Source organism: Marmota monax, unplaced genomic scaffold, assembly GCF_021218885.2.
Source record: "Marmota monax isolate L192 unplaced genomic scaffold, Marmota_monax_Labrador192_F-V1.1 WCK01_AAM20220418_F8-fsc00151, whole genome shotgun sequence".
Taxonomy (NCBI): domain Eukaryota; kingdom Metazoa; phylum Chordata; class Mammalia; order Rodentia; family Sciuridae; genus Marmota; species Marmota monax.
The window spans coordinates 3,831,334-3,837,386 of NW_026694226.1; the positions used below are offsets into that span (position 1 = coordinate 3,831,334).

The window sequence follows — 6,053 nt, forward strand, 5'->3', positions numbered from 1 at the left end:
AAAATAGCCAATCCCAAAAAATCAAATGCCAAATGTTTTCTCTGATGTAAGGAGGCTGATTCATAGTGGGGTTGGGAGAGGGAGAATAAGAGGATTAGACAAACTCTAGATAGAGCAAAGAGGTGGGAGGGGAAGGTAGGGTGCATGGGGGTAAAAAAGATAATGGAATGAGATGGATATCATTACCTTAAGTATATGTATAAAGACACAAATGGTATGAATATGCTTTATTTGCAACCAGAGATATGAAAAAATGCGCCCTATATGTTTAATGTGAACTGTAATGCATTCTGCTGTCACATATAAGAAATTAGTATAAAAAATCACAAAATTGTCACAAATCAATAAAGGACCATAAGAAAGTTAATCCGGCTAATCTAGTGAAACTTCAAGAAAGACATAAAGGAAGTAACTTTTCATTTTCATTTAATTGCTTATATCCAGGATATTCCTATTTGTGTAAGATAAAGGCAATTTTTTTGATTGTGTCATTGATAGCTTGTTTCACTTGCTTGTTCCTCAATGTATAAATAAATGGATTTAACAAAGGGGCAACAGATGTAGTGAGCACAGATACCCCTTTATTGATGTCCACCTGTTCTTTGGCTGAAGGCTTGACATAGATGAAGATGCAGCTGCCATAGGTGATGGAAACCACAATCATGTGGGAGGAGCAGGTAGAAAAAGCTTTTTTTCTTTGCTGAGCTGAAGGGAATCGTAGAATTGTCCTAATAATATTTATGTAAGAAAGAATCACACCTATTAGTGTGATAATAAAAGTAAACACTGCACAAATAATAACAGTCTATTCTAGAAACCACGTATCTGAGCATGAGATCTTAAAAAGAGGAGATGCATCACAGCCAAAATGATCAATGACATTGGAGTCACAGAACTCCAGCTGGAGGCCCATGCTGAGAGGTGTGATGATGATCACCAACCCTGAGATCCAGCAACAGAAGACTAGGATGGCACAGACTTGGTTGTTCATGATGGTGATGTAATGAAGAAGTTTGCAGATGGCCACATAGCGATCATAGGACATGGCAGCCAGGAGAAAAAACTCTGTGGCCCCAAAGAGTCCAGTAAAAAATATTTGACTGGCACAAGCATTGTAAGTTATGGTGTTATCCCTAGTTGATATACTGTAGAGGAATCTGGGAACACAGACTGTTGTGAATGAGATTTCTAAGAAGGAGAAGTTTCGAAGAAAAAAATACATAGGTGTTCTAAGATGGGAATCCGTCAGGGTGAGAATGATAATAGTCAGATTACCAGTGACGCTCAGAATGTATGTTAAGAATAAAAAGATAAAAACCAGAATTTGCAGCTGTGGGTCATCTGTAAGTCCCAACAAGATGAATGTTGTTATTGCTGTGTGATTTATCATAACTGATTTTGATGTTTTAGGCAATCTGCATATCAAAAGTCAAAGCACCTAAACAGAAGAAAAAAAATACTTATAAGCTTTGACAATGAAGTACAATTTAAAAAAAGGTAAAACTAAGTATACTAAGACAAGCAATAATAAGGACAATAAAGTCAATAAAATTGAAAATGAAGAAGGCAATAGATAAAAATTATCAAAATGCAAAATTGACTTTTGAGAGATGCATGACACTAATAAAGCTCTAACCAGGCTGACAATAAAACAAACACACACACACACACACACACACACACACAAATCACTAACAGAAAGAAAGCACACATTTTAGAAATATCAGGAATTACAGAGGAGGAAATCACTAGACATTTCCCAGAAAGGAAAATGAAAATTATAATGAGACACCATCTCACCACAGTTAGAACTATTACCAAAAAGGCAAGAACACAAACAAAATACCCAAATACTACAAGGATGTGGAGAGAAAGGAACTCTTAGGGATGTAAATCAGCACAGCTATTGTGGAGAACAGTATGGACGTTCCATAAAAACTAAACGTAGGTGTACAGTGTGATCCAGATATGCCACTTCTGGGTATGCAGTCAAAGGAAATGAAATAAACTCACCAAAGAAATAACTACCTGTATAGGTTTATTGCATCACTATTCACAATAGCTAAGATAAGGAATCAGTCTAGGTGCCCATCAATAGATGACTGGGTAAGGAAAATGTGGCATATATACACAATAGAATATTGTCCAGCCATAAAAGGGAATGAAATCCTGACATTTGCAGCAAAATGGATGAAACTATATGAATGAGCCTTATGTTAAGTGTAAAAAGCCAGACACAGAAAGAAAGAAAACTACTACATATTTTAACACATGGAAGCCAAAAATTGTCAACCTGAATGTAGAATAGTGAGTACTAGAGATTGAGAAGAGTGGGTGCAAGGGCAGGTAAAGGGAGGTTGGATTTGATTAGTGCAAATATCTCACACAACCCTATTCATATGTACAATTAATACATGTTAAGAAAATTGAAAGAAAAAATATTTTTTTAATTTAAAAAGTATAAATACAGAAAAAATTATGGAGGTTGGTCATTTCATCTGACCCTTTAATATTTCATAACAGTTCCTTATTTCTATACTTTTTGGTAATGATCAATACAGCAAATTCTTTTTATCTATAAGTAGTTTGTTGCAATATAATGAAAATCTTGGCACAAGTTATATTGATTTAGTGCAGCCCAGATTTACATACACTCAATCATTGTATTTCAAAAGCCATGCTATTTTATAAAGCTTTCGAATCAAATCATAAATTCACCTTGTTTTTGTGTGGGTATACGTCTTTGTTTTTTAGTGCTGGGTATCAAACCCAGGGCCTTGCACCTGCTGGCATGTACTCTACCACTGGGCTACATTCCAATCCCAATATATACCCTTTTAATTTCTGTGGAGTACGCTATACTTTTTCCTGCATTTAATTATTCTGGCTGTTATTCTCTGAAACAATATATATATATATATATATATATATATATATATATATATATATATATATATATATATGACTTTTTTATTTACTAGCCCACAATCATTATTTTTGCATAATGATTAGTGTTATTCCTCTTGCCAAACCCAAAACTGTGTTGATTTCTTTCAAAAGTTATCCCACATGATTGGGCACATCTAAATAATGACCATTTTCTTTAGGATCTACATTCTTAAGATGCTTAATATATTATAAACACAATTCATATTTTCCATTTCATGCTTCCATCTCACTTCTATCATTTTGATTTTACACTCAGAATGAAAAATTAATTCTCTAACTGGACTTTACATCTTCTATTCTGATCATTTTAATCCATATTCCATACTGCATCTAGAGTAGGTCCTAACATACCATCTCAAATCCTGTAGAAGTAGCTAAAACCACCTCCACTGCATTTTTAGAACCATCATCTCTATTTCAGAGCTGTTTTGTATTTCTATTTACCAATCTGCCTACTTAAACTGTGATATTTTTGTTATACAATATGATGCATATCTTAATCCACTTCCTAGAATATATTTCTCTGGATATTGAATGTATATATCATAGATATTGATAGACAAATATCAGGATGTATTCTTTACTTGAGAAAAGTCTTTACTCCTGTGGCCCATATAGAAGGTACTACACTCATACTGAAGGTAGCTCCTTCAGTTGAAAAACAGGTATGTGTTTCCCTGACAGTTCAGTACAAATTTTGAGCATTATGACATAATTACTCAGACTAGGCATTTCATCTGCCCAACTAGTCATTTAAATTCTAATATAGATCATGTAAAAAAATGATAAAAGTAAGGTAACAAGTTATTTTAAAAGTTTGTAGATATTAGCTAATAACTTTTCTACAGCACTATATCAACTTAGTCTTGTAACTGTGTGAGAATACTTTTTGTATTTGACCATTTTGTTACCCAGAAATTTTTTCAATTCATAAACAGGCTTAAAGTCTTCTTAATTTGTGCCTGTGGTTAATAATCTCAACAAAGAAATAACATTCAAGTAATGAAATTAATTGCTCATATCCTTAAAAACTAAATTAACACACACACATACACATATATCAATATCAATATTTGTATTATCTGTCTCCAATAGTGACAGGAAAAATCTCACTTAACCAAATTTACAAAAGAAAAATTGACTTGAGAAATATGAAACTACTTACACTTTAGTCTGTCACTCAGGCATTAGTTTTATTTTATCCACAGCCTCATTAGTGCAATTCACAACCAAGTAAAATTTGTTAGTAGTGATGTGGATACAATCTAGTCATGTTTTCTTATTGAACTGGCACTCAAAGGGAGCAGTAGAAATATATATAGCAGGTTACCTCAAGTTTTATATCCTGATGTCTAACAGTTATCACAAATCCCAATATCAGCTTAAATTTTAAAAGGAAATTATTTCTGCAAATTTGTATGGCTTAAGAGAAGGAAAGAGTAATAAATTATCTGGGGAGAACCAAAAATTTCTTTAATTTTTTTAAAACCTAAGGGTCCAATCTCAACAAGAAGTGAGTCCTTTAAGAGTATCACCACAAGCATGATGGAGAATCTTTTATATGGTCATCCTGTATCAGGAAGGATTAACTAAGCTTAAAAAAACAAGTGTCCTTGGTGACCCTGCCTCAATGTCACTAATGAAAGTAAAATGTAATTTATGTTATTGACAAAACAAAAGCTAACTAGTGCACATAGGAATTAGGATAGTGTCCTTGGAGAATGACAATGCATTATAGTTCCAAGGTCAAGATGCAAATCAGTATAGTATCTTTGCCAAAAATAATGATCAAAAAAATATTTTGGTTTTTGTTCATTTTATTCACATTATGTTGGTTGCTAATGATATAGAAATTTCTTCAATATGTATTTGTAATTTAATCTTAATAAATTCAATATTACTGCCTATTGGCTATTTTTGGATAAAAATGTTTGCTGAATTCTTATCTTTCCTAAGATATTTGCATGTGCTTAACATCTAGTTGTTATTAAGTCTTTTGAAGCCTTATATCTTAGAAATGTTACTTTGTGATTTAATATTTAATACTAATAATAGTACTGATATTTAGAAAAATTTTCTACTACATCATAAAATATATTCTTGATTTTGATTCATGATTTCTAAATTTAGCAGGACTATTTAAGGTTTTCTTATGACCCTGATCTGGACATATATGTTACTTATATTTTCTTCCAATAATTTTATTATTTACTTTGTTTATGTTTACATCTGTGTCCCATATGAATCATAATTTGGTGTAAGGTATAAGGATATGTAATTTTCCCCCAAGTGATTAGCCATGTTGTGACTTACTAAACAATCAAATATTGTATTGTTTTTTCCTCATCTTTCAATTTGTTTTTAGAACTTACCTTATTTCTTCACTTGGAAAGGAACAAAATGAGCCATCTTCAGTCTATAAGGTTTGAAATATTCGTAACATCCAGAAAGATAAATTTTCCTCTTTGCTTGCTTCATTTTCATTCCATATTTATATCATCTTATTAATTGATCCACTGGATGGGAAAGAGAAAGGATTCCTGACACGTAATACTGGATTACTACATGTCCAATATTATATCCATTAATAACCAATAGGGACAAGAGCAAAAAGATAATTTGCCAGTGGAACTGGATTACTTTATGGAAAAGGGTGATGGTGTGAAAGAAGTACAATGAAACAATAAAAGGGAGAATGGTGGGTCATGATACTCACAAGTGATGATTGAATATTTTTAATTTTAGTCCATTTTCTCTGTTGAATAAGAAGAGTAATAAATAGAAGATTGAGTTAACAGAAGTGGAAATTAGATGGGTCTAGAGTTGGACCCATCTAAAAATTTTCTATTTCTAAAAATACAAAGTAATAAGTAAAATATATTTTATATTTCTAAAAATACAAAATAATAGGTGAAAAAGAGTAATTATTAAATGTTCCAATTCATTGATTCATCAAAGAGTAATAAAAAACTATGATGTTCCTTCAATATCCATCATTTCATATCTATAGAAAGTCTTAATACCCAAAGAATATGTGGAATGAAATTATAACATTTTAGATACAGCTAATAGAATATTAAAGTAAATGAACATAATTATTTAAA

General features: G+C 31.9%; 1 pseudogene; it reads right to left on the reverse strand.

The window, feature by feature from the left end:
• Positions 1-451: 451 nt before the first annotated feature.
• On the reverse strand, positions 452-1,390 carry LOC124108288 (olfactory receptor 6C2-like; annotated as a pseudogene).
• Positions 1,391-6,053: the final 4,663 nt, after the last annotated feature.